Genomic DNA, 27,054 nt, shown 5'->3' with positions numbered 1-27,054 from the left:
TACATTGTGAAAGTGTTAGTCACTCAGTCATGTCTGACTCTTTGTGACCCCATGGACTGTAGCCCACCAGGCTCCTCTATCCATGGAATTCTCCAGGCAAGAATACTGGAATGAGTTGCCATTCCCATCTCCAGGGGGTCTTCCCCACCCAGAGATCAAACCCAGGTCTTCTGCATTGCAGGCAGATTCTTTACCATATGCTGCTAAGTCACTTCAGTCGTGTCCGACTCTGTGCGACCCCATAGACGGCAGCCCACCAGGCTCCCCCATCCCTGGGATTCTCCAGGCAAGAACACTGGAGTGGGTTGCCATTTTCTTCTCCAATGCATGAAAGTGAAACATGAAAGTGAAGTTGCTCAGTCGTGTCTGACTCTCAGCGACCCCATGGACTGCAGCCTACTAGGCTCCTCCATCCATGGGATTTCCAGGCAAGAGTACTGGAGTGGGGTGCCATTGCCTTCTCCACTTTACCATATGAGCCACCAGGAAAGCCCTGAGTACATTATAGCAGTGCTATTTATGATGCCGCCATTGTAATCGGTGAACCTAATATCACAGATCCTCCCATGAGTGGGTCTTACACAGCACATTTTGGCAAGGAAGCTCACCCAGTTGGCTGGGTCAGTCCATCTGCCCCCCAGAAACCCATCTGCTTCAGATTTCTGTTTTAATTGCCACGGAAGGGCTCTTTTAATAAGATTATAAAAAAGACAACCAAAAAAAGTTAACTTGAGAAGCAGTGGTTTCACATTATGGGATATGGAATAATTCATATGATTAAGTGTTGAAATGATGCTTTTAAATTATATAACAAAATGGATCAAAAGTTTTTTTGGTAGTGTGTATCTGTTAGTCCTATATCCCCAATTTATCCCTGTCCCCTCTCCCACTTTGGTAGCCATAAGATTGTTTTCTATGTCCATGAGTCTGTTTATCCTGTATTCAGTATCTTGTTGTTGTCTAGTCGCTAATTCATACTCAGCTCTTTGCGACCCCATGAACTGCAGCACGCCAGGCTTCTCTGTCCTTCATTATCTCCCTGAGCTTGTTCAAACTCGTGTCCCTTGACTTAGTGATGCCACCCAACCATCTTATCCTGTCACCCCTTCTGCTCTTGCCCTCAATCTTTCCCAGCATCAGGGTCTTTTCCAAGTAGTCAGCTCTTCACATCAGTTGGCCAAAGTACTGGAGCTTCAGCTTCAGGACCAGTCCTTCCAATGAATATTCAGGGTTGATTTCCTTTAGCATTGACTGGTTTGATCTCCTTACTGTCCAAGGGACTATGGAGTCTTCTCCAGCACTACAGTTCGAAAGTACCAATTCTTCAGTGCTCAGCATTCTTTGTTGTCCAACTCTCACAACCATACAAGACTACTGGGAAAACCATAGCTTTGATTATACAGACCTTGTATTCAAAGTGATCCCTCTGCTTTTTAATATCCTGTCTAGGTTTGTCATAGCTATTCTGCCAAGGAGCAAGGGTCTTTTAATTTCGTGGCTGCAGTACCCATCCAAGTTAATTTTGGAGCTTAAGAAAATGAAATCTAACACTGTTTTCACATTTTCCCCATCTATTTGCCATGAAGTTATTGGACTTGATGCCAGGATCTTCATTTTTTGAATGTTAAGTTCTAAACCTACTTTTTCACTCTCCTCTTTCACCTTCATCAAGAGGCACTTTAGTTCTTCTTCACTTTCTGCCATTAAAGTGGTATCGTCTGCATATCTGAGGCTGTTGATATTTCTTCCAGCAATACCTTCCCTTGGGATTGGAGTGAAAACTGTCCTTGTCCACTCCTGTGGCCACTGCTGAGATTTCCAAATTTCCTGGTGTACTGAGTGCAGCACTTTAGCCGCATCATCTTTTAGGATTTGAAATAGCTTAGCTGGAATTCTGTCACCTCAACTAGTTTTCTTTGTAGTGATGCTTCCTAAGGCCCACTTGACTTCACATTCCAGAATGTCTGGCTCTAGGTGAGTGATCACACCATCATGGTTATCTGGGTCATTAAGAGCTTTTTGTACAGTTCTTCTATGTATTCTTGCCATCTTTTCTTAATTTCTTCTGTTAGGTTCTTGCTGTTTCTGTCCTTTATTGTGCTCATCTTTGCATGAAATGTTCCCTTTGTAGTTCCAGTTTTCTTGAAGAGATTGCTATTCTTTCCCATTTTATTGTTTTCCTCTGTGTGTTTGCATTGTTCACTTAAGAAGGCTTTCTTATCTCTCCTTGCTATTCTCTGGAACTCTGCATTCAGTTGGGTATCTTTCCTTTCTGCTTTGTGTTTCGCTTCCCTTCTTTTCTCAGCTATTCATAAGGCCTTCTCAGACAACCACTTTGTCTTCTTGCATTTCTTTTTATCGGGGACAATTTTGGTTACCACCTCCTGTACAATGTTATGAACCTCTATCCATACTTCTTCAGGCACTCTGTCTACCAGATCTAGTCCCTTGAATCTATGCATCACCTCCACTGTATAATCATAAGTGATTTGATTTAGGTCATAGCTGAATGGCCTAGTGGTTTTCCCTACTTTCTTCATTAGAGACTGAATTTTGCAATAAGGAGTAAGGATCTAAACCACAGTCAGCTCCAGGTCTTGTTTTTGCTGACTGTATAGAACTTCTCCATCTTCCATTGTAAAGAATGTAATCAATCTGATTTTGGTACTGACCATCTGGTGATGTTCATATGTAGAGACATCTCTTGAGTTGTTGGAAGAGAGTGTTTGCTATGACAAGAGCATTCTCTTGGCAAAACTGTATTAGCCTTTGCCCTGCTTCATTTTGTTACTCCAAGGCCAAACATACCTGTTAATCCAAGTATCTCTTGACTTCCCACTTTTGCCTTCCAGTCCCCTATTGATGAAAAGGACATCTTTTTTTGGTGTTCTTGGAGGTCTTGTAGGTCTTCATAGAACTTTTCAACTTCAGTTTCTTCAGCATTAGTAGTTGGGGCATAGACTTGGATTACTGTGATGCTGAATGGTTTGCCTTGGAAACGAACTGAGATCATTCTGTCATTTTTGAGATTGCACCCAAGTACTGCATTTCAGACTTTTTTGTTGACTATAAGGCCAACTCCATTTCTTCTAAGGTATTCTTGCCCACATAGTAGATATAATGGTCACCTGAATTAAATTCACCCATTCCCTTCCATTTTAGTTTGCTGATTCCTAAAATGTCAATGTTCACTCTTGCCATATCCCGTTTGACCACATGCAATTTACCTTGATTCATGCACTTAACTTTTCTGGTTCCTATGCAGTATTGTTCTTTATAGCACGGGACTTTATTTTCACCATCAGAAACAATTGCAACTGGGCATCATTTCTGCTTTGGCTCAGACTCTTCATTCTTTATATATCTATTTCTCTGCTCTTCCCCAGTAGTATATTGGACATCTACCAACCTGGGTGGTTCATCTTTCAGTATCATCTTTTTGCCTTTTCATACTGTAACAAACTATAAATATATATCTTGTAACAAACTATAAATGGAAAGAATAGAAAAATATAGATGTGTACATATATGTGTGTAACTGAATTCCTGTGCTGTATACCTGAAACGATCACAATATTGTAAATCAAATATACTTCAATTAAAAAAATGGTTTATTCTTTGGGATATCTTTAGACCTTATACATAACCCAAAGAATGTTTGGTGGTCAGATAAATTGACTAAATACTGGGTTAAGCAAACAGGTTTCCCTACTCTATTTAGCATTTCTGAAGCCTCCTGATGTTTGCACTGGGAATCTCCTCGAGTGGGTTAGTGGATGCTGTATTCCACACATGAGTTGACCCCAGGACCATTTTTCAATGGAGCAATTTCTAAGGAGCATATTCCAAGAAACTCATTCTGTCTGAGACTGATGTGGTTCAGGTTTTAACTTTGGTAATTTAGAAATTAGCCCTTTTGGACTAAGGGAACTTTGTTGTTCCCTTCGAAAGCCCTCCTCACCAGGCTCTTGCTTGAACGTTTAGCAAGGGTGGCAAAAGGAAAGTTTTATCTGCTGTCTCTGACTTCCTTTGTGTTTTGTTTCCTTGTCTGGTCATGTGGAGTGCCCTGTTCTTTTCTGTTGGGTTGAGCCACATCACAAATCACAGATAATTCTTAGTCCCTGTCTGCATTTGCTCAGTTGGGATTCCAGTTCAGAGAGGCAGCCACGAGGACTGATCAGCACCATGAACTCTGGACCACTTACCAGCTGTGTAAACCAGGGACATTTCTTAATCTCTCAATGCTTCATCTATAAAGTAGGCATGATTATGGGATACACTTCTCAAGATTTTGTGAGAGGTTACTATAGGGAGAGTGTTATACAGAATCTGGCCTCTAGTAGTGCTCTTGGTATTAATATTGATTTATAGTATGGTCCTCAAGGAATCCATTTCTCTAACTATAGCTATTGCTATTATGAGGATCCATGTAAATCTGAAAACGTCTGGAATCTGACTCATGACTTGAAAACCACTAGCTGTATTTGCCTGAGAAAAGTCTTCCATTTGTTCTTTGGTGGGAAAAAGAAGAGAAATTGAACTAATTAACTGCTGTTGGGAGAAGAAAACAGCATCTGGGCTGAGAGTTATCTCAGAGTTATTCCCTATGACTGTGTTTCAGAGGTCAGCAAACTTCTGTCCAGGGCCTGACTGTAAATATTTCAGGCTGTGTGTGATAATTTTCTGTGCTAATCACTCAACCCTGCCCTTGCAGTGTGAGAGCGGCCACGGGCAATGTGTAAGCCAAAGGGCATGACTGTAGTCTAATAAGACCTGATGTGTAACGTCAGGAAGCTGGCTAGATTTTGCCTGCAGCCCTTGTCTGGGGACCTCTGCTCTGCTGTTATCAACCCTGAATTTCCCAGGGATGGGATGTTTCCAGGATGGCTCTGTCCACCAAATATGAGTAGGAAAGGTGACCCTTCTGGGAACCAGTAGAGGTGAGAGAAGCCAGTCCAAGAGAAAGCCAACACACTTTGGAAAGCAGCACTGAAAGAAGTGCAAGGAAAAAGAGCACAGTCTGGTGACACTGTAAGCGTCTGGATCAACTTTGCTGCAGCCTGCCTTACTGTAGGACGTTCTGGTTACATAAGCCAGTAAATCCCCGTTGCTGTTTAAGCCAAGTTGAATCAGGTTTTCTTGTCACATGCCAACCAAAGTCTTCTAGCGCTCCACCATGATTACAGCTATATTAAATAAATCAATGAACACTTTATGGTGGATGTGCCTGGTGTTCAATTTGTGTCTTATATCTGGTAAAAACTTTTGCTGACTTACTCAGAAAAGGAAATTTAACAACCAAAATCCATTCCAAAAGGAATATACAGCCATTCATCTAAACATTTCTAGGGCACTTTCATCATTTCTAAAGTGCTTGGAGACATTATCTTTCAAGTATCTATTATTCCTATTTTATTTATAAAGCTCTCTTGTATTTTGGTTATATTGCTTCTGGCTCTTCTGTTATTCTACACAATAAAAACAAGCAAATTCACCCATCAATCTATAACCCCTCAAAATTCCAACTGTAGTCGAAAAGGACTCTAAGTATAAATAAGAGAGGTGCTTGTACTGCCTTCGTAAATCAGCTTCTCATAAGATTTCTTTAATGCCTCAGAGTCAGCCCTAAACCTAACGCTGTAGGGTGCTGTAATGACAGTTCTCTCTCTTGTCTATAGCAGACAGGGTGGTGCCAGGCACTCAAGCAAAGTGCCTAGGAATGTTGTCCAAGTCCACCTAGAGAGCTGAGGTCTTGAACACAAGACATGGGAAAGACCTTACAACATTTACCCCAAAGATAGGGACCATGCCTGTGATGTCACTGAGTGAATGACAGAAACTCAGCACAACAGCACTGTCCCTCCTCACTCAGACACCCTGCATGTGCCCTCAGACACAGCCCCTGTGCTCCCAGGACTTGACTGTCTTTCTGATCACCTCTGGAGATTTTGTGATAAAACAGTCAGAGGCAAGATTGTGTCCTTACCTTGGACAGCAGTCCCCACTCTGGACAAATGACAGCACCCGTCAGACCCAGGATTCTGCATGGACTTTAGGAATGGGTCATTGATTTCGTGCATATAAGCCAGTCTTCTATACTGCTGTAACAAGTTACCATAAACGTATTAGCCTGAAACAACATGTTTTTTAATCCTATAGTTCTTTAATTATATTTATTTTTTTTTACTGAAATATAGTTGATTTACAATATCATTTAAGTTTCAGGTGTACCAATACAGTGAATATATACATATATTGTTTTTCAGATTTTTTTCCCTTATAAGCTATTACAAGATATTGAGTACAATTCCCTGTGCTATAGAGTAGGTCCTCATTGGTTATCTATTTAATGCATAATAGCACCCCACCATGCTAAATCACTTGTCATGTCCGATTCTTTGTGACCTTATGAACTGTAGCCCACCAGGCTCCTCTGTCCATGGGGTTCTCCAGGCAAGAATACTGGAGTGGGTTGCCGTGACTTCCTCCAGCATATCTTCCCCACCCAGGGATCAAACCCATGTCTCTTATGTCTCCTGCATTGGCAGGTGGGTTCTTTACCACTAGCGCCCCCCGGGAAGATACATAAGAGTGTGTAAATGTTAATCCCAACATACTTTGTCCTTCTCCCCACCTTGTTTCCACTTTAGTAACCGTAACTTTGTTTTCTGTGTCCGTGAGTTTCTTTTTGTATTGGAAATAAGTCAATTTATGTCATTAAAAAATTTTTTCACATATAAGCAATATCATTTTATATGTCTTTCTCTGACTTACTTCATATAGTATAATAATCTCTAATGTTTCATCCATAATTGCTGCAAATGGCATTATTTCATTCTTTTTTAAGGATGAGTAACATTCCACTGTATATATGTACCACATCTTTATCCATTCCACTGTCAATGGACGTTTAATTTACTTCCATGTTTTTAGTCAGTTCAGTTGATCAGTCGTATCCGACTCTTTGCAACCCCATGGACTGCAGCACGCCAGGCCTCCCTGTCCATCACCAACTCCCAGAGTTTCGTCCATTGAGTCGGTGATGCCATCCAACCATCTCCTCCTCTGTCGTCCCCTTCTCTTCCTGCCTTCAATCTTTCCCAGGATCAGGATCTTCTCAAATCAGTTCTTCACATCAAGTGGCCAAAGTATTGGAGTTTCAGCTTCAGCATCAGTCTTTCCAATGAATATTCAGGACTGATTTCCTTTAGGATGGACTGGTTGGATCTCCTTGCTGTCCAAGGGACTCTCAAGAGTCTTCTCCAACACCACAGTTCAAAAGCATCCGTTCTTCAGCACTCAGCTTGCTTTATAGTCCAACTCTCACATCCATACATGAGTACTGGAAAAACTATAGCTTTGACTATACGGACCTGTGTTGGCAAAGTAATATCTCTGCTTTTTAATATGCTATCTAGGTTGGTCATGACTTTTCTTCCAAGGAGCAAGCGTCTTTTAATTTCATGGCTGCAGTCACCATATGCAGTGATTTTGGAGCCCCCCAAAATAAGGTCTGCCACTGTTTCCCCATCTATTTGCCATGAGGTGATGGGACCAGATGCCATGATCTTAGTTTTCTGAATGTTGAGTTTTAAGTCAGCTTTTTCACTCTCCTTTTTCACTTTTAAGAGGCCCTTTAGTTCTTTGCTTTCTGCCATAAGGGTGGTGTCATCTGCATATCTGAGGTTATTGATATTTCTCCCGGCAATCTTGATTCTAGCTTGTGCTTCATCCAGCCTGGAATTTCACATGATGTACTCTGCATATAAGTTAAATAAGCAGGGTGACAATATACAGCCTTGACATACTGCTTTCCCGATTTGGAACCAGTCTGTTGTTCTGTGTCCAGTTCTTACTGTTGCTTCTTGACCTACACACAGATTTCTCAGGAGGCAGGTCAGGTGGTCTGGTATTCCCATCTCTTGAAGAATTTTCTACAGTTTGTTGTGATCCACACAATCAAAGGCTTTGGCATAGTCAATAAAGAAGAAGTAGATGTTTTTCTGGAACTCTCTTGCTTTTTCCATGATCTAACGGATGTTGGCAATTTGACCTCTGGTTCCTCTGTCTTTTCTAAATCCAGCTTGACTATCTGGAAGTTCACAGTTCACATAACATTGAAGCCTGGCTTGGAGAATTTTGAGTGTTATTTTGCTAGCATGTGAGATGAGTGCAATTGTGCGATAGTTTGAGCATTCTTTGGCATTGCCTTTCTTTGGGATTGGAATGAAAACTGACCTTGGCCAGTCCTGTGGCCACTGCTGAGTTTTCCAAACTTGCTGGCATATTGAGTGCAGCACTCTCACAGTATCATCTTTTAGGATTTGAAATAGCTCAACTGGAATTTCATCACCTCCACTAGCTTTGTTCATAGTGATGCTTCCTAAGGCGCTCTTGACTTCACATTCCATCTGGCTCTAGGTGAGTGATCACACCATCATGATTATCTGGGCCATGAAGATCTTTTTTGTATAGTTCTTCTGTGTATTCTTGCCACCTCTTCTTAATCTCTTCTGCTTATTAGGTCCATACCATTTCTGTCCTTTATTGAGCCCATCTTTGCATGAAAAGTTCCCTTGGTATCTCTAATTTTCTTGAAGAGTTCTCTAGTCTTTTCCACTCTATTGTTTTCCTCTATTTCTTTGCATTGATCACTGAGGAAGGCTTTCTTATCTCTCCTTGCTATTCTTTGGATCTCTGCATTCAAATGGTATATCTTTCCTTTTCTCATATGCCTTTCGCTTCTCTTCATAGCTATTTGTGAGCCCTCCTCAGACAACCATTTTGCCTTTTTGCATTTCTTTTTTTGGGGATGACCTTGAACCCTCCTGTACAATGTCATGAACCTCCGTCCATAGTTTTTCAAGCACTCTATCATGTCTAATCCCTTGAATCTATTTGTCACTTCCACTGTATGATTGTAAAGGATTTGAGTTAGGTCATACCTGAATGGTTTGACCTAGTTAGTGGTTTTAGCTATTGCAAAATAGTGCTGCAATGAGTATTGGGCTGCACAGATGTTTTCAAATTATGGTTTGCTCTGGACGTATGCCCAAGAATGGGATTACAGGATCAAATGCTGGCTCCATTTTTTAGTTTCTTAAGGGACCGCCATACTGTTCTCTATAGTGGCCATATCTACTGGCATTTCCACCAACAGTGTAGCAAAGTTCTCTTTTCTCAATGCTCTCTTCAGCATTTATTATTTGTAGACTTTTTGATGATGACCATTCTGACTGATGTGAGGTGATACCTTGTGGTAGGTTTGATTTGCATTTCTCTGATAATCAGTGATGTTGAACATCTTTTCATATGCCTATTGGCCATCTGTCTTCTATGGAGAAACATCTCTTTACATGTTCTGCCTTTTTTGATTGGGTTGTTTGTTTTTCTTATATTGAGCTTCATGAGCTGTTTATATATTTGGAGATTAACTCCTTGTCAGTATCTTCATTTGAAAATATTTTCTCCCATTATGTGGGCTGTCTTTTCGCTTTGTTTATGGTTTCCTTTGCTATGCAAAAGCTTTTAAATTTAACTAGATTTCATCATTTTATTTTGTTTTTATTTTCATTATTTCAGGAGATGAATCCAAAAAAAAAATTGCTGCAATTTATGTCAGTGTTCTGCGTATGTTTTCTTTTTTTTTTTCTTTTTTTTTTCTGCGTATGTTTTCCTCTCAGTTTTATAGTATCTGACCTTCCATTTAGGTCTTTAATCCATTTTGAGTTTATTTTTTTGTATGTTGTTATAGGATGTTCTAATTTTTTATTTTTCTATATGTAGCTCTTTACAGAGAAGGCAATGGCACCCCACTCCAGTACTCTTGCCTGGGAAATCCCATGGATGGAGGAGCCTGGTAGGCGACAGTCCATGGGGCCGCTAAGATTCAGACATGACTGAGGGACTTCGCTTTCACTTTTTACTTTCACGCATTGGAGAAGGAAATGGCAACCCACTCCAGTGTTCTTGCCTGGAGAATCCCAGGGGTGGGGGAGCCTGGTGGGCTGCCATCTATGGGGTCGTAGAGTCAGACACGACTGATGCAACTTAGCAGCAGCAGCAACAGCAGCAGCTCTCCACTTTTCTCCCATTCCATAGACTGTCTTTGAATTTTGTTTATGGTTTCCTTTGCTGTGCAAAAGCTTTTATTTAGGTCCCAAGTGTTTATTTTTGTTTTTATTTTCATTACTGTAGGAGACAGATCCAAAAAGATATTGTTGTGATTCACGTCAAAGAGTGTCTTAGCTATATTTTCCTCTAGGAGTTTCATAGTACTCCTCTTATAGTTCTTTAAAGCAGAAGTCTGACAAGGGTCAAAATGGGTTAAAAACAAAATATCAGCACGGCTACAATTTTCTAAAGGCTCCAGGAAAAGAGCTTTTAGCTCTTTTTCAGCAGCTAGAGCCTGCCCATAGCTTGGCTCACAGGTGCCTTAATTGTCTAAAACCACTGGTGAAGAACTGAGTCATTCTCATGGTGAATCCCTCCAATTTATTTTCTGTCTCCCTCTTCCACATTTAAAGACCCTTGTGATTATATTGGGCCATGTAGACAATCCAGCGAAACGTCCCATTTCAAGGTCAGATGATTAACAAACTTAGTTCCATCTGCAGTCTTAATTTTTCCCTTTGACATATGGCAACGCTGATGGCTCAACCGGTAAAGAATCTGCCTGCAAAGCAGGAGACCCAAGTTCAGTCCCTGGGTTGGGGGACTGGAGAAGGGAACGGCTACCCACTCCAGTATTCTTACCTGGGAAATCTCACAGACAGAGGAGCCTGGTGGGCTACAGTCCATGGGGTTGCAAAGAGTTGGACACAACTGAGCGACTAAGCACAGTATAGTCATACGTTCCAGGGATTAGAACATGAACATCTTTGGGTGGGGGGGCATTGTTCTGCCTGCCACAAGGAAAAATGAGGAAAAACAGACAAAATCTATTGAATGAGAGATGATGCTGAGAGCAACAAAGAAAAGTAAAGCAAGGGAGGGGGTGGGTTATGCCAGACGTGTGTGTCCTTTTACACAGATGGGTCAGAGAAAGTCTCTTGATTAGGAGACATCTGAGTAAAGTTCTCCAAGAGATAAGGGAGCTAGGCATGAAAATATCTGGGGGGAAGCTTTCCCACCAACAGGAACAATACGTGTCAAGGCCCCAAGGTGGGAGCAGACTGGAGGTGTCTGGGGAATAAGAGGGACAGTCCCCCTGTAGCTGAAACTGCCTGAGGTGGGGACAGAATGAGGAGGCAAGACAGAGAGGGGATCGTGAGCATCATGTCTGACTTTGTAGGCAACTGAAGGGACTTCAGATTTGACTCAGTGTGAAAGGAGAGGCTTTTTTTCTTCAGTGGTTTCTATCATTTTTCAGTTTATAGAAGAATTTCCATGATAAACCCAGAAAGTTCTCAATTACTTTCCACTCAGTCTCCCTTCATGTAAACATCTTGTATAACCAGGGCATATTTATCAAAACTAAATAATCAACATTAGTCTGAAACTCTGAACTACATTTCAGACTTAACCTGTTTCTCTATTAATGTCCCTTTCCTGTCTCAGGATCCAGTCCAGGATACCGTGCTGAGCTCTCCTCCAAACTGTGACAGCTTCCCCTTCTTGTTTTTTATGACTTTGACCCTTTTGATGAGTACTGGTCAGATATTTGTAAAGTGTCCCTTAATTTTGGTTTGTCTGATGTTTTCTAATGACTAGGGCTATGGGTTTGAAGGAAGAAGCCAACAGAAATGAAGTGTCTTTCTCATCACATATTGTGAGGAACATGATGCTACCATGGTTTACGATGGTATTGTTAATTTTGATGCAAGTGATACCTGCCAAGTTTCTGTGCTGCAAAGTTACTATTTTCCCCTTTCCATACGTTCATTAGAAATGAGTCGAAAGTCCAGTCCACAATTCCACATTCTGGAATGAACAGTAACAAAGAATTTGTGGGAAGTATGTTAAAACCAGCACAATAATTACAGGCACCCTCATTTTATTGTGCTTCACAGATACTGCGTTTTTCTACAAATCAAAGATTTGTGCAATCCTGAATTGGGCAAAATCTGTGGGTGCCATTTTTCCAACGACATTGGCTCACTTGTATCTCTGTTGCATTTTGATAGTTTTGACAATATATCAACCATGTTTATTATTACTAATATTATGGTGATCTATGATTAGTGACCTTTGATGTTACTACTGTAATTGTTTTGGGGCCCCAGAAACCAGACCCATAGAAAACAACAAAATTAGTTGATAAATAACTGTGTGTCTTTCTGACTGCTCCCTTGACCAGCCATACTCCATCTCTCTTCCTCTCCATGGTCCTTCCTATGCCCTGAGACACAAAAATATTAAAAGTAGGCCAATTAATAACCATACGATGACCTCTAAATGTTCAAGTGAAAGGAAGAGACCATCAATATAGCAAGAAATTGTCCTGTTTTAAGAAATTGCTGCAGGTCCCCCTCCCCAGCCTTCAGCAACCACCGCCCTGATCAGTCAGCAGCCATCAAAACTGAGGCAAGACCCCCCACCAGCATAAAAGATTATGATGAGCTGAAGGCTCGGATGATGGTTACCATTTTTTTTAATCAGTAAAGCATTTAAAATTAAGGTATATACATTTTTTAGACATAATGTTAATGCACACTTAGTAGACTACAGCATAATGTAAACTAATTTTTATTTCTTATATGGTTATTTTACTTTTTGACTGTGCTGGGTCTTCGTTGCTTTTGCACAGGCTTTCTCTAGTTGCAGCAAGCAGGGGCTACTCTTCATTGCAGTGCTCCAGGCTCCTCATTGCGGTGGCTTCTCTTGTTGCAGAGCAGGGTCTCTAGGTGCCCAGGCTTCAGTAGTTGAAACACACAGGCTTGGCAGCTGCAGGTCTCCGCCTCTACAGTGTGGGCTCAGTAGTTGTGATGCATCGGCTTAGTTGTCCATGGCACCTGGGGTCTTCCAAGACAAGGGACTGAACCCATGACCCATTGGCAGGTGGATTCTTATCCACTGTGCCACCAGGGAAGTCCTAACTGAATTTTGTATGTATGTGTTAACCAAAAAATTTATGTGCCTTGATTTTTTGGTAATACTCGCTTTATTTTGCAGCAGTCTGTAACCAAATCCAGACAACTTCCTGGTATGCCTACAGTTAATATTTTGGAGGAGGTACTTCAAAGAATGAAAATATCCTGCTTCTCTCAAAGTTTCACCTACTAATAATAGCATCCATCAGTAAATCTTGACTGTAACAGGTGATGCTTTAATGGTAATTTCCTATTTCCTTAATTCCTTCTGTGTTTAATATTTGGAATTCTTCTATAAAGAATTCTTCTGTGCCTTTTCCATTTGGTTATTCATTTATTTATATGAGTATAGACTCATGGACAATCATTTTATGCTTTGGATTATAATCCATTACTATCATTATTTATTGTGTTCCTCCCATAGTTCTGGCTTCGGACATTGGGACTTCTGTCACATCGGCTTCTATGTCCATTCGACGTGCCCTGTTTTTACTTTGTTTTGTGTTTCGCGTATCCTCATCTCCTGACACTTACTCTAAGATGCTCCAGGCTCATCTTGTATTTTTCCTGTCTCCACCCTGAAATCAGCTATTTCTCTGGGTAGTCCTGGTTTCTTTCGTTAGAGTATGGTATTAAGAAACAAAAAATCGGGATACAGTTTTGTCATGGAGACATTTTGGGAGAAGAAAGATACCTATGACTTATGTTTGTAAAGGATCAGTCTTATGGCTGGGTTCAGAATAGCTAAGTGGGGGCGGTTGTTGCATTGACCCAAACTCCTTGACAGTCATCTAGAAAAGCTGTAGAGTGAAGTAATCCCGTCCCCCAGGGCCCCTTATATGATGCCACACACAAACCGCAGCTATTCTTCATTTATGAAGCTTTTATTGAGCCCCACTGTTCCCCAGGCATAGTGCATCATCTGTTGATGATACTGTGATGAGAAAGAGCATTCCTTTTCCTTGGGGCATTCACAGTCTGGTACAGTCGGTGCAGCCCTAGGATAAGTGGGAAAGTAAAGATTTGTAAAAGGTAAAGTGTTAGCATGAAAGAGGGACTCGTGTTTTATCCGAAGAGAATCACAGAAAGCAGCACACAAGATGAAGAGTGTAGTTCTGGAGTCAGATTTGCAAGGTTGGAGTTGGGGTTCCCTGTTATTAGCTGTTGATGCTGAATCTTTGAGCCCCATCTTCCTTATGTGGAGGGGTTGACAGCACCCACTTGTGGAAGAGACCATGATGCATCCATCATGCAGTTTCATCTTCACCCTGATTTCTTGGTTCCCCTGCAGTTAGGAGGGGCCATACATCAGACTTGTGGATGATAACGGGGTTGGGGAGTGATCAGATACCACTCAGTGGCCTCCCTAAAACATTCTCATGACCGTCCACATCCTCTCTGACTTACACTCTAAAACTCCAGGATAGGGAAGGTACATCATGAAAAGGGTGGAGAAGCCAGTGCTTGAGGCTTAAAGGTGAGCCCCAGGACATGCTGCCAGTGAGAACACATGCTCCAGACTTGAATGAAAGCAAGAAACAAACTCCTACCACAGTGCTGGGACAGCTTATTGCAACCACCAGCCTATCCTGATGAACACAGCACCTCAGAGGTGGATGGAACACCTATAGCAAGATAAAAAGCACATGATAAACCCTCAATAACTGATAGCCATTACTAGTATTATGGTGGCTCAGACAGTGAAGAATCTGCCTGCAATGCCAGAGACCCAGGTTCAATTTCTGGGTCAGGAAGATGCCCCACTATTACTAAGTTGCTTCAGTCGTGTCCGACTCTGTGCGACCCTATGGACTGCAGCCTACCAGACTCCTCCATCCATGGGATTTTCCGGGCAACAGTACTGGAGTGGGGTGCCATTGCCTTCTCCCGGAAGATGCCCTAGAGAAGGAAATGGCTGCCCACTCCAGTATTCTTGCCTGGGGAATTCCATGGACAGAGGAGCCTGGCGGTTTACAGTTCATGGGGTTGCAAAGAGGACACAACTGAGCAACACACACACACGTATTATATGCCATAGAGAAGGGGTGACGCCATAGGAGGGATCTGCTAAGTGGATGAAAGATAACTGGAGTTGAGATTTGAACAGAGGGTGAACATTGACAGGTAAAGAAAGGAAAGGGGGTCGGTGAGAGTATAAAAAAGGAGGGAGGGGGAAAAACTGACATGAGATGAAAGGAAGGAAGAACTGTCCAAACTGTGGACAGAGCCGCTGCTGGGAGGTGCCCCGGCCCCCAGGTCCCGGCTCCGTCGTGCACAGGGGCGGAGCCCACCCCCTGCACCCACCCTGCTGACGGCTGCTTGGAGCTCAGTGACATTTCCTCCTCAGCTGCTCCACATCCAGGTGGAGAGACCAGAGGCCTGGCTTTTTCATTTGTCTCAACCTAATGACAAGATCCTTCCTGGACACTTGTTTTTACTATCTGAAGTGTGTTTCTTTTATCACCTTCCCGTCACAGGAAGAGTCCTAATGGAGTTCGAATAGCAGAGGGAGCAGAGAGCTCCACAGAGGGCAGGCCAACCAAACAAAGGACAGAGGAGCCTTTGTCTCTCCGGGTTGTCAGGGAACAAAGAAAGGACGAATGTGCAGAATGGGGCTAGAAACGCTGAGACGCCTTTCTTTAAGGTCCCCACTAAAAAATGCAGACGTTTCCCCAGTCTTAGGGGTGCAACCTGTGGGCGAGCAAAAACTGTTGTCTGTGCAGCTTGTCTAGCCAACTTGGAGACAGCCTCCCTGGGCCTTCCCAGCATTGTGGTCAAACCGGCCGAGTGGCCACCTCGCACAGGAGAGTCCTGATGCTCAAAAGGACCCTATTTTCCTCCCTGCTTAAACTTGCCAACGTTCATTGATCCAAAAGACTCATTGTTCTGGGGCCCCTGGAAATGTTGTTGAGCTTTGGGGATGGTTAAGTCAGAGCTTTCACTTATGACACCTGAAGGAACCATGTAGACAACTAGAAAATTGACACCAAGCTGACGGGACCAAGTCAACCTCATCTTAATAGAAATCTTCAACAACAAAAAACTACACATCAGAAAAAACATAGCTGTCGGTATTTCCTGGTGAAAGGACCACCCGTGCCTAACAAACAGGAAATAACTAAAAGGAAACCAGATTCGGAGAAGGAAAATTTGGATGCATGTGAAATTTAGGAAATGCTTACAGTGAGCTGTTTAGGTGCCTGCCCCCCAAATTCTTCCTCAGTCAGTCTTCCCCTCCCACCTCCTTGCCTCCATGTCTTTCCAGACTGACAGTCTACCAGGGAGCATTCGGAAGCAATGCTTCTTGCTGAAGGACCCAGTTTCACCAAGCCCCAGCTGCAGGTCAGCCTTTTAAAAGAGCCTCGTGTGTATAAATTAAAGCATGTTAGCCATCGTGCCCTTTTCCTGGAAAGGAAATCACATCTACTTATGTATATCTGTAAATCAAAACCTACTGGTCTGTGTCGTACTCGTGACTATGCCAAAACAAAACCTAGGCTGGCCTGGCTTGGAGGCGGGCTGAGCACACAAAGAGATCTATTCACGCCTTTCGACTTCAAGAGAATAATAATACAGTCCAGCTAAGGTCAACACAATGATCACAGCCAGATTTCAAAGGTTAGATTTTAAAGGTACAGTTCACAACTGCTTCTAAGAAAAAAAAAAACACAACTTTTTTTTCTCCTGTAAGAGAAACACTCAGAGACACAAGCATAGGAGGAACCGTCTGATGGCTGGTGGTCGTGTCTCTTTAAGAAGCGCCGTTGGTGTTATATAGTGAACTGGCTGTAAAGTCTAATTTTTAAAGAGCACCCTATACTATTTACTCACAGGATGCACTGTAGGAAACTTCCTGAAATGTCCACAAATATCATCACTATTTAAAGACACCAATTTCTTCCATGTCTTGGCAGGTAGAATCTTCAGGGAAGTTTTTCTTCCTTTCTTGCTTGAACTTCCTTCCTTCTTTCTTTCCTCTCTCTCCCTATTTTTTTCCTCTTTCCTACGTGCTTTTGTTTTTATCTTCCCTTTTTGATAAAAAGAAAAAAAAACAGGAAGGAGAAAGATAGTAATATTTATTGAGCACTTCTTTGATACAAGTGTTTCCATGTATATTCAACAAACATAACAATGCAATCCCTTGGCTTAAACTGAAAAAAACCTGTCTTGCTTCCTGTGAGTTCACTTCAGTGGACTTTTTTTTTTTTTTTTTTAGTAAAAGCAATTTATTAAGTGCACCATTTTAAGATGTCAAAATTTCATCAATGGCTTATGTCTAATCTTCGAAATTGCTGCTCTCCCCTGTGATTTGCAGAGGGTACCTTTTCTGTTTTTGATGTAAAGACACACAGACACAAATATACACAGATACACACAAACACGTGTTCCTTCGCTTTATTCTGTAATGTGTATGCTAAGTTTTCTTGGCTGTGGGTTCTCTCTCCCTGTAGGACTTAATCAGCCTCTGGGAAGAACGTGTGGAGTAAGCAGCCTTGACAAAAGAAGCCTGTCTGTCCTTCCGAATAACATTCTCTGACTTTCCCCAGCCTTCCCTTCCTCTGCCAGTACCTTGCCTCACCCTCTGTCAGCTTCCCCTGGCTCGGCGCCGACAAACCCACGTGCTCCATCTTACACGGGGCGGAGCCAAGCGTGGGAGGAAGGATCTCTGATCCTCTGTAATTTTCCAGAAAAATACCTACTATTCCTTCAGATTAGACATCTATGGAATGAGACAGTTACTCACATGGAAACATGTTGTGTTTATTTAAAGGATTATGTAGAATCATGGGAGATGAAGAGACAGTGTCCCTTGTAGGCACCCGCGTTCACCTTGCCTCCCCTGCCTGCACTCGGCTGTGCCACTGCGCACCTTCCTGAGCTGCCTCCCTGCAGATGAGGTCTGAGACCGCTTCTCAGACTCTCTTCCGGCAAAGGGGAGAGTGTTCACTCTTCTCCAAACGTTTTTCCATTCCGTGAACTTTCTCCCTAGAAGGAATGAGATTAACCTTCAAATATGCTTTGGGCCAAATAAATGTTAAAATGAAGACCTTTTCCCGTTTCCCACAGTGGCGTCTAAGCTGTACCTGGAGAAGTTCAGTTTCTCCTGGGTTGCATCAGAGCCTCGAGTTTGACAGGTGTGGTCCCTTGTCCTTCTAATGATAACAACCCACACCTGTTGAGCTCCTTTGCTGCCTTAATCTCCACGAAAAGTAGCAGGAAGAGACTATTTATTCCTGATCTTATGACACAGACACAGAGAGGCTGAGCAGAGTACCAGCCGTGACCGTCTGATTGAAAATCCCAACCTTTCCCCAAGCACCTTTTCGCTTGTGTCAAGGGGGCTCTGGAGGACAGGCCCACACCTTTGATGAGACCGCCATGTGCTCCAGGAGCCTTGTTTCCGGTGGAGATGATGGTAGCAATAATCGCCCTGCTTATACAGAACTTGCTTTCTGTGCTCTTCTGTGTATTAGTTCATTCCACAGGGAGGAGTCTGAGGTTCAGGGTCATGTGGTTGAAGCACAGGGGCTTTGTGCAAACGAAAAGAACTTTCTTATCCTCCATTAAGAACGTTTCTTCCGTTTTCCCAGATCTCATGTGGTAGGTAAGTTTAGGAGCCTCTGAGAAAGAAGGTAAAGCATGTCCAGTGTCCTAGGTATGTTGGCCATGGAACCCTTGGAATGGCCAGAAGCACAGGGCCAGATGCCTGGGAGATGCTGGTCTTGGTGACCTGATTTTAATTATATTTCCAGGGCATGCATATAGATTCACTGATCAGGACTTTTTTTTTTTTTTTTAATTCTAGAACGAAGCAGTAAATCTGCACACAGGGTGTAGCTGAGGATACCTGAAGGGTGATGACAGGGCTGAGAGAGTCGGGAGGAGGTGAAGGTGGAGATACACACAGATAAGTGATTTAAGCTCTTGCAGCCTTGGGTTTCTCATCTACAAAATGGTTGTGATACCTTTATTGAAGTGTCATAAGGGTCAGAGCAGAGAATGCCACTGGTACAGGGTATGTATGTGGTCAATGGTGGTTGTTATTTATTCTCCTGTGACATCTTATAATGAGCACTGTCATCTTGGGTGAGTTTTTAAAATAAGTGTAAGCCCATTTCTTCTTCTATAAGGCTGAAACAAATGTCATTAAGGCTGAACTGGTATAAAGCCTAGCCAGGAGCTAGGTACTCAGTGGCTTCTCGGTATATGACTGAACTTGACCTCCAGCCAGCCCTGCCTTCACACAGGGTGACCCCCCACAACCCACTTGCCTCAGTCCTGGAGGATATGTAGATTCCCCAAGGGCATGGAAGCCGCTCAGTTCTTAACCTTTTTTCTACATTCTACTTGGTCTAATTCCTTTATCCTGGGTTCATTAAGCTCATCCATCAAGCCTCACAGTCTGGTGAGGATCTGGTGGTTTAATTTCCATTTTTAGAACGCACAGCACAAAGCATGCTGTGATTGAAGGTCCTGCCTGACAGCACTCAGAAAACGCATGGCAACTGCTGTCACAGGGCCCCTAATGCACTCGCTCCCACAGCCTGAGTTTCGTGACCTCTCACCAGGTGCCAATTATAGCTGACCTGATACTGGGTCTGCCTGGGGTAGGCAGAGTCCCTGTAATTCTACTCAGGACAGAGTATCTGTCAGCACTCCACAGAATCAAATAGCTCCGTGGTGAATACTCACTTTCCCCACCTTTTTTTTTGTTTGAAGCACAAGATTATGGCTCAGGAAACACAAGCAGGTAAGGGAGGATCAGTCCAGTTTTGCTTGTACAAACATCAGCAAGGTCTTGGCACAGGGGGTCGGGCTCCTGAGCAAAGCAGTGGAAAACTGGACAGTTGGCACCTTCTTTGTGGTTCTGTTTCTGTGCAGTCCCATGCAGGGTTACAGCGTCTGTGCAGTTTGTCTTAATTCTTGTGGAAAAACTATATGCTTCAGGGTATAATTTTATCTTGCAGTTATGCTGTCTGGGGTGGACATTGCACCCATACCAACCATTTTCACTCCTTTGCAGAATTGAAAATTCAATCATGTGCAAAGTTCATATCAGGTTTTACACACAAACCAACACATGGTAAGAGCCAGAAAAGTGGCAGCAAAGATGATGCAGTCATGTAATTTTGTGAAAAACATGTTCTTCGTGTCTACAGAATCAAAGTTAGCATGTCTGTTTTACTCAGTAGCAGAAATGGAGTTAATAAGGATGAAGCAGTGGGGACGTTACCTTATTGCAATCCATATCGGTGAGATTTTGCTATATTTGAAGTTTATGGGTGGTCATGTCTAGACATTTTACATTCAACTGGTGCCCTCTAGTGACGGGGGAGCAGCCTCTGGCTGTGTGTTGTCTCATTTGAAAGTCAAAGAATTCCACTCTTGGTAAGGTATCCTTAGCCAGATTTACAGGGAAGAGAGAAAGGAGAAGCTAGGAAGCAAGGTGCTTGGGAGGCAAGTCCCAGCAGCCATCTGTGGTTCACAAAATAGGGGTCTTACTTACATGCCTGGAGATAACACGTTTCTTCCACAGGTGAGGACATTTGTTAGTCAGGTATCTCTGAGAACTTCCCTAATATGGGACCTGACTTTTTCCAGACTGCCTCAGATAATTCTGGTACACTCCAAAAATTACACAATTCCTCTTGGCTCTGAAACTGGAATAATGAGGGCAGGACACAAATATCCCACAGTCCGTACCCAGAACACAACGTGGACCTCTCGTGAGCTGAAATCCTTTAGAGCCAGTGAGGCCCACAGATGCATCCTACATATGTATCTGCTGTCAGAAGCCCCTCTTGCCGTCACAACAGATTCTTGGCCTGGAAAACCGTCTTCAGGGATGGTACTGGCATTATCTGGAGGCAGACGACACTTTTTCTGAGCTGGCGTTACCACTCAGCTGTGAGACATCTTGCTTTCATCTGTCCTGGACACCACTGCCTTAATCCAGGTCCTGATCTGTTCCCACTGAAACTGTTTTTATATATTCCAAGTTGGCTTCTCTCTCCCTTGCTAAATGATACATATTTTACACTGCTACTCGCTGTTTCTGTAAAAATATACATATATATATATATATGTATGTGTTATATACATATATATTTATTATCTGGTGATCTTATGGGAAAATACAATAACATAAAACGACCACAGCCCACTTCTCCAGCCCCTTCTTCCACTTCCCCTGCCATGGGACATGCTGTCCTTCACTCAACACACCACATGCTCATGTTCTTGCTTTGCCTTCTATGGAGAACACTCTACTCCCCGGCCGTCCGTCCTGACCTGTAGGTGTCATCTCCCCTAGGAAGCCTCCCCACATCTGCTTTGACAGAAGTGCTGCTCCTGGAGTCTTGGTATCACTTGTTCATGCCTTTGTCTCTACTTTGACCTCCCCCAGAACAAAACTCGAGGTATTCTTTTATTTCATTTTTTAAAATATTTTATTTTCTTTTATACTATACAGTACACAAAAATTTGCTAAAACTACAGTGATAACCTAAACGCATGTTTATATTTTTATTGGGATGTAATTGACATATAGCACTAGTTTCCAATACATAACATAATGACTGGGTATTTGTATATCTTGCAAAGTAATCAAAATAAGTCTAGTTAAATCTCTGTAAACAATTTTCACATATACAAGCACAAGGTTATGTAATATATGTATTGGGTTGGCCAAGAGTTTTGTTCAGGTTTTTCCTTAACACCTTATGGAAAAACCCAAACAAATTTTTTTGCCAACCCAGTATGTTACAGTTAAGTATACAGTATACAGTTAAGAACTACAGCAATCTGCTGTACATTATATTCTCAAGGCTCATTTTATAGCAGGAAGTTTGTACATTTTTATAACCTTGACCCATTTCATCCACTTCCCCACCTACCAATCTGTTTTCTGTATCTATGAATTCTTTTCTTTTTTTCTCTGACTTATCACTTAGCATAATCAGGAGTATTTATTTCATATGCCCCCAGAGTTGCCTGGCATACAGCAGCATGCACACGAGACAGATCCAACTTTATACAACTTTGAAAGTCAGCTTCATTTTATCTATCTCACTGGTTACAATGGAAAGAACATGAACTTCAGCCCTGACAGGACAGGGTTCAAGTCTTCCTGCCACCTCTTACTAGCTGTGTGGCCTTAGGCAAGTAATGAACCTCACTTACAGGATGGAGATAAAAGTGCCTTCCATGCAAAGTGAATGCTAAATTAGCATTCACTGCTAATGCATGTGCACATAGGAGACCTGGAAATAGGCACTCATTGGACGAAACTTAATCTGTTACATAATATACGTGTGTATATGATTATGTGGATTTGTTCTTCCTGCAACAACAGCCAAAACTCCGAAAATCTACTTAATTGTCTCTCTGATTTCATACTGAACATTTCTGTTCTTTCCACTGTGAGTCCATGCACATTTTCACTCGAACTTGAATTTGGCATAGACTGTCTTTTTTTTTTTTGTATATATACTAATGGAAGCTTGTTCAAGGGGACATTATTACTTCATGGAAATATTTATCTACCATTCCTTAGTTTCACACTAAGAAGCAGGGGAAGGTATGTTTTTACTACTAGGCAGTTTAATTGTTTTTTCTCTCTCTCACCTCCTATATATCCAGTAGGGCCAAGTCAGCTGAAAAAACAAAATCATATAAGCAAACCTCTACTTCATCATCTTGTCTCAGAAACTCCCGCTGGCAACACACATTTCACATACCCGAAGTGGGGTGTTCTGAAAGAGACAGACTCCAGGTCCCTAATTTACTGCCCTCTTTTTCATAGCATCAGAGTCCTAAAACCTTGCCTGGGTGGCTGGCTGTCTCACTGTCAGGAGGCTGAAGCAAGGAATAGGGGGGTGCAGGAAGGAGACATTAATGCCAGGTACTAATGCCAGGTTCCTGCTGACAAGAACACTTGACGACACCCTTTTAAAGCATTAGACAGAGGCAAAGAAACAGGGGAAAAACACCGGGCCTGCCAAAAAGCCATTACGCAAACCTCAAAGTGTGGTACTGAGTTTTGCTTTATAAGTGTTCTCTCCATGACAAGCCCTGCTAATTGGTGCTTCAGCTTCAAAAGTATTTCAGTTTTTTTATGTTACAGAAGAGACCCAGAATCTAATTAGGTATGTTTGTTAGACACACTTGATTTTTTTCTCTCTGTTGTTTCCATGTTAAATAAATAAGTGAAAATAAAAAGTTGGAGGAGGAGTTTTAGGCTAATGCATTAGGTCCTAATTTTTCACAAAGTGTTGGGATTTATCCTGGATATGGCAACTCTGCAAAGGTGGGAAAGAAAGAATCTCATCTTGACACTATTTAGAGGAAAGCGTGGAGGAAACAGCCCAGTGAAAGAGGATAGGTGATCTACGTGAGAGAGAACTGAATGCAACTCTGATCTCAATATCCATAATATACATGTAGCATCCCGCGCTGCTCTAGCAAAACCCAGCTCTTGAGATCAGTTGGTACAAACCCACACTTTGGGGCCCCACCACACACCAGTCACAGAACTCTCCCCATTTAAAACTTCTCAGGGGAATTGACACGTAGATTTGTACAGTTAGATTCCAACAGGTCACAACTGGGAGCCCAGAGCCTGGATCTCAATCCTTTGTCATAAATTCTTTGGTCAGGGTTTTAAGAACTGGGCAAATTTGTATAAAAGTCCTGACATCTGGATACTTTTGGAGGGAAAAAGTCAAATCTTGCCACACCAAGGCCCATAGTCCCCCAGGGCAGCAATTATCTGAAGCTGAGAACTCCTATCCCTGATGGGTGGGTTATGCGTTTGCCAGGGCAGCCCCTTCACGTTTCTTACCTCTGTTGCCTCCCTGAGCCCTACTGGCATTTGACTTTGCCTGAGACAGTTTTTTAAGTGCTTTTCAATATAGTGGTGATTTATGTCTCACAGTTCTTTGGGCTAGAAGTTCAAAGGGCCAGCAAGGGTATGCTGTCTTCTGAAGCCTCTCTCCTCGGCTTGGAAATGGCTTTCTTCACGCTGAGTCTTCACATGGTCTTTCCTCCACTGACCTGTATCCTAGTCCCTTCTTTTAAGGTCACCAGTCATACTGGCTTCGGATCCACCCTAAAGGTCCAGTTTTACCTTAGTTACCTTTAAAGACCTTATTTCCAAGTTCTTCCGCTTCTAAAATACCGAGTTTAGGAATTCAACCTAAGAATTTTGGAAGGGCACAATTCAGCCCATAAAATTTCTAAAGATAACAAAGCAAATAACAAGTTTAGTCTATTCTGCTACAATCCACATTCCAGTAGCAATTAGCTTAAACAAAATGGTAACTGGGTAGATATTGTCTATGTAAACTAGAAGTCATATCGGTTTGTCCAACTTACCTATAGCAACCAAATGCAAAATCACAAATACAGATGAGAACAGGAATCTCTGGAGTGTACTATACTGGTTTCCAGTTCAGCAAATGTTTTTCTCTTTGGCTTGAATGAGCCCCCTGCTCTGCCTTGGAAGAGCTCATTGTATCGTTCTCCCTGACCATTCTGAGTTTTGTTCTTTATCCAGAACTCAGCCTCCTCAACTCTTCATTAGTCCTCTCCCTGTCCATAAAGCTATCTCTGCTGCTGCTGCTGCTAAGTCGCTTCAGTCATGTCCTACTCTGTGCGACCCCATAGATGGCAGCCCACCAGGCTCCTCCGTCCATGGGATTCTCCAGGCAAGAGTGCCGGAGTGGGTTGCCATTTCCTTCTCCAATGCATGAAAGTGAAAAGTGAAAGTGAAGTCGCTCAATCGTGTCCGACTCTTAGCGACCCCATGGACTGCAGCCCACCAGGCTCCTCTGTCCATGGGATGTTCCAGGCAAGAGTGCTGGAGTGGGGTGCCATTGCCTTCTCCTCTACCATTTTTTAAATTAGGATAAAATTGACATATATATATATAATTGACACTATAATAAACATTGCATTGTTTCAAGTGTACAACATAATGATGTAGAACTTGTGTATACTGTGAAATGATTACCACAATAAGTCTAGTTAATATCCATCACCACACAGTTAAATTTTTTCTTAGAGAACAAAAAAATCTGTTCTCTGAGTAATTTTAACATATACAATATAGTGTTAAGAACTAAGTCATATGACTAAGAACATAGTCGTCACGCTACGTATTACTTACATAATAAAGGTCCCCATTACTTGCATATTTAATAACTGTAAGTTTTAATTTTTTAACATTACCCATTATTATCTGCTTACCATCCCAACAATGGAAACCACTAATAGGTTCTCTACAAGTTTGATTTTCTTAGCACTTTTTAAAAATCAGATCCTATATGTAAATGAAGATCACAATATATTTGTCTTTCTCTGTATTTGTCTTCCACTTAGCATAATACCCTCAAGGGTCCATTCATGTTGTTGTAAGTGAAAATATTTCATTTTTATGACTGAATAATACTCCATTATGTATATATACCACTTCTTCTTAATCAGTGGACCCTTAGGTTACTTCCGTGTCTTGGCAATTTTAAATAATTAGGCAAAGAATATGAGGGTGCAGATAACTTTTTAAGTTACTGTTTTTGTTTCCTTTGGATAAATGCCCAGAAGTTGAACTGAGGGATCCATGAAATAGTTCAATTTTAAATTTTGGGGGGAACCTCCATACTGTTTGCCACAATGGCTACAGAAATTTGCCTTCCTATCAACAGGAGACAAGTGTTCCCTTCTCTCTATGTCCTTGCCAACCCTTGATAATTATTTTCCAGTTGTCTTGAGGTATAATTAACATAAAACACTGTACACATTTAAGGTATAAACCATTACAATGGTTTGACTTATCTGTGTTGTGAAATGAACACTACGTTTAGTTAGCACTCCTCATATCACTAAGAAAACAATAAAAAGAGGAAGCCAGAGAGAAAAAAGGAAAGCTCCTTTTCTTTTTTTTACTATAAGTCTTTAGGATATCCTTTCTTAACTTTTATGTATATCATACATCAGTGTTAGTTATAGTCACCCTCCTGTGCATTTTATCCCTAGTACATATATCTTGTAAGTAGAAGTTTGTCCCTTTTGACACTTGATTGAATTCCTCCTTTCCCCAATGCCCTGTCTTTGGTAACCACAAATCTTATCTCTATTTCTGTGAGGAGTTTGGCAGTTACTATTGTGGTGGTGGTGATGGTGGTTTTGTGGCTCCATATATGTGACATCATATGGTATTTGTTGACTTTTATTATTTAGCTTAATGCCTTCAAGGTCCATCCATGATGTTGTAAATGGCAAGATTTTCCTTCTTTTTAAATGGAATAATATTCCATTGCATATATGCATCACATCGTCTTTATCCATTCATCCAGCAGTGGATGCTTAGATACTTCCATGTTTTGGCTATTATAAATAATACTGCTATGAACATGGTGAGTGAGTGAAGTCGCTCAGTCGTGTCCGACTCTTTGCAACCCCATGCACTGCAGCCTACCAGGCTCCTCCATCCATGGGATCTTCCAGGCAAGTGTACTGGAGTGGGTTGCCATGTCCTTCTCCAGGGGATCTTCCTGACCCAGGGATCGAACCTGGGTCTCCCGCACTGCAGGCAGACGCTTTACCCTCTAAGCCACCAGAGGGAATATGAACATGGTAGTGTGGCTATAAATGGAATCATTTTCTTCTTTTTCAGATAGCCATCATTAATATGTGGGTGCATTACTGAGTTTTGTATGTTAATTTTTTGTCCTGCAACTTTACTCATGTGGATGATTAGATCAAGATTTTTTTTTGGATTTTCCATATATAAAATAATGTCATCTGCAAATAGAGACAGTTGTCCTTCTTTTTCAGTTCTGAGGACTTTTATTCTTCCTGTAGCCTGTATTATTTGGTAGGACTTCCAATACTATGATAAATACAAATGCTGAGGGAGCATCCTTTTCTTGCTCCTGATTTTAAAGGAAAGCTTTCAATCTTTCACCACTGAGTATCATGTTACATGTGGACTTGTTATGACCTTTATGTTGAGGTCTGTTCC

General features: G+C 42.0%; 1 long non-coding RNA gene across 1 annotated transcript in view; it reads left to right on the top strand.

The window, feature by feature from the left end:
• Positions 1–27,054, top strand: part of LOC113895621 — a 301,641-nt gene that overhangs the window by 233,610 nt on the left and 40,977 nt on the right. The gene's annotated exons all lie outside the window — the stretch shown is intronic.

This window comes from Bos indicus x Bos taurus, chromosome 7, assembly GCF_003369695.1.
Source record: "Bos indicus x Bos taurus breed Angus x Brahman F1 hybrid chromosome 7, Bos_hybrid_MaternalHap_v2.0, whole genome shotgun sequence".
Lineage (NCBI taxonomy): Eukaryota > Metazoa > Chordata > Mammalia > Artiodactyla > Bovidae > Bos > Bos indicus x Bos taurus.
Note: the sequence above shows the minus strand (reverse complement) of the source record. Positions and strands in the feature narration are given on the sequence as shown.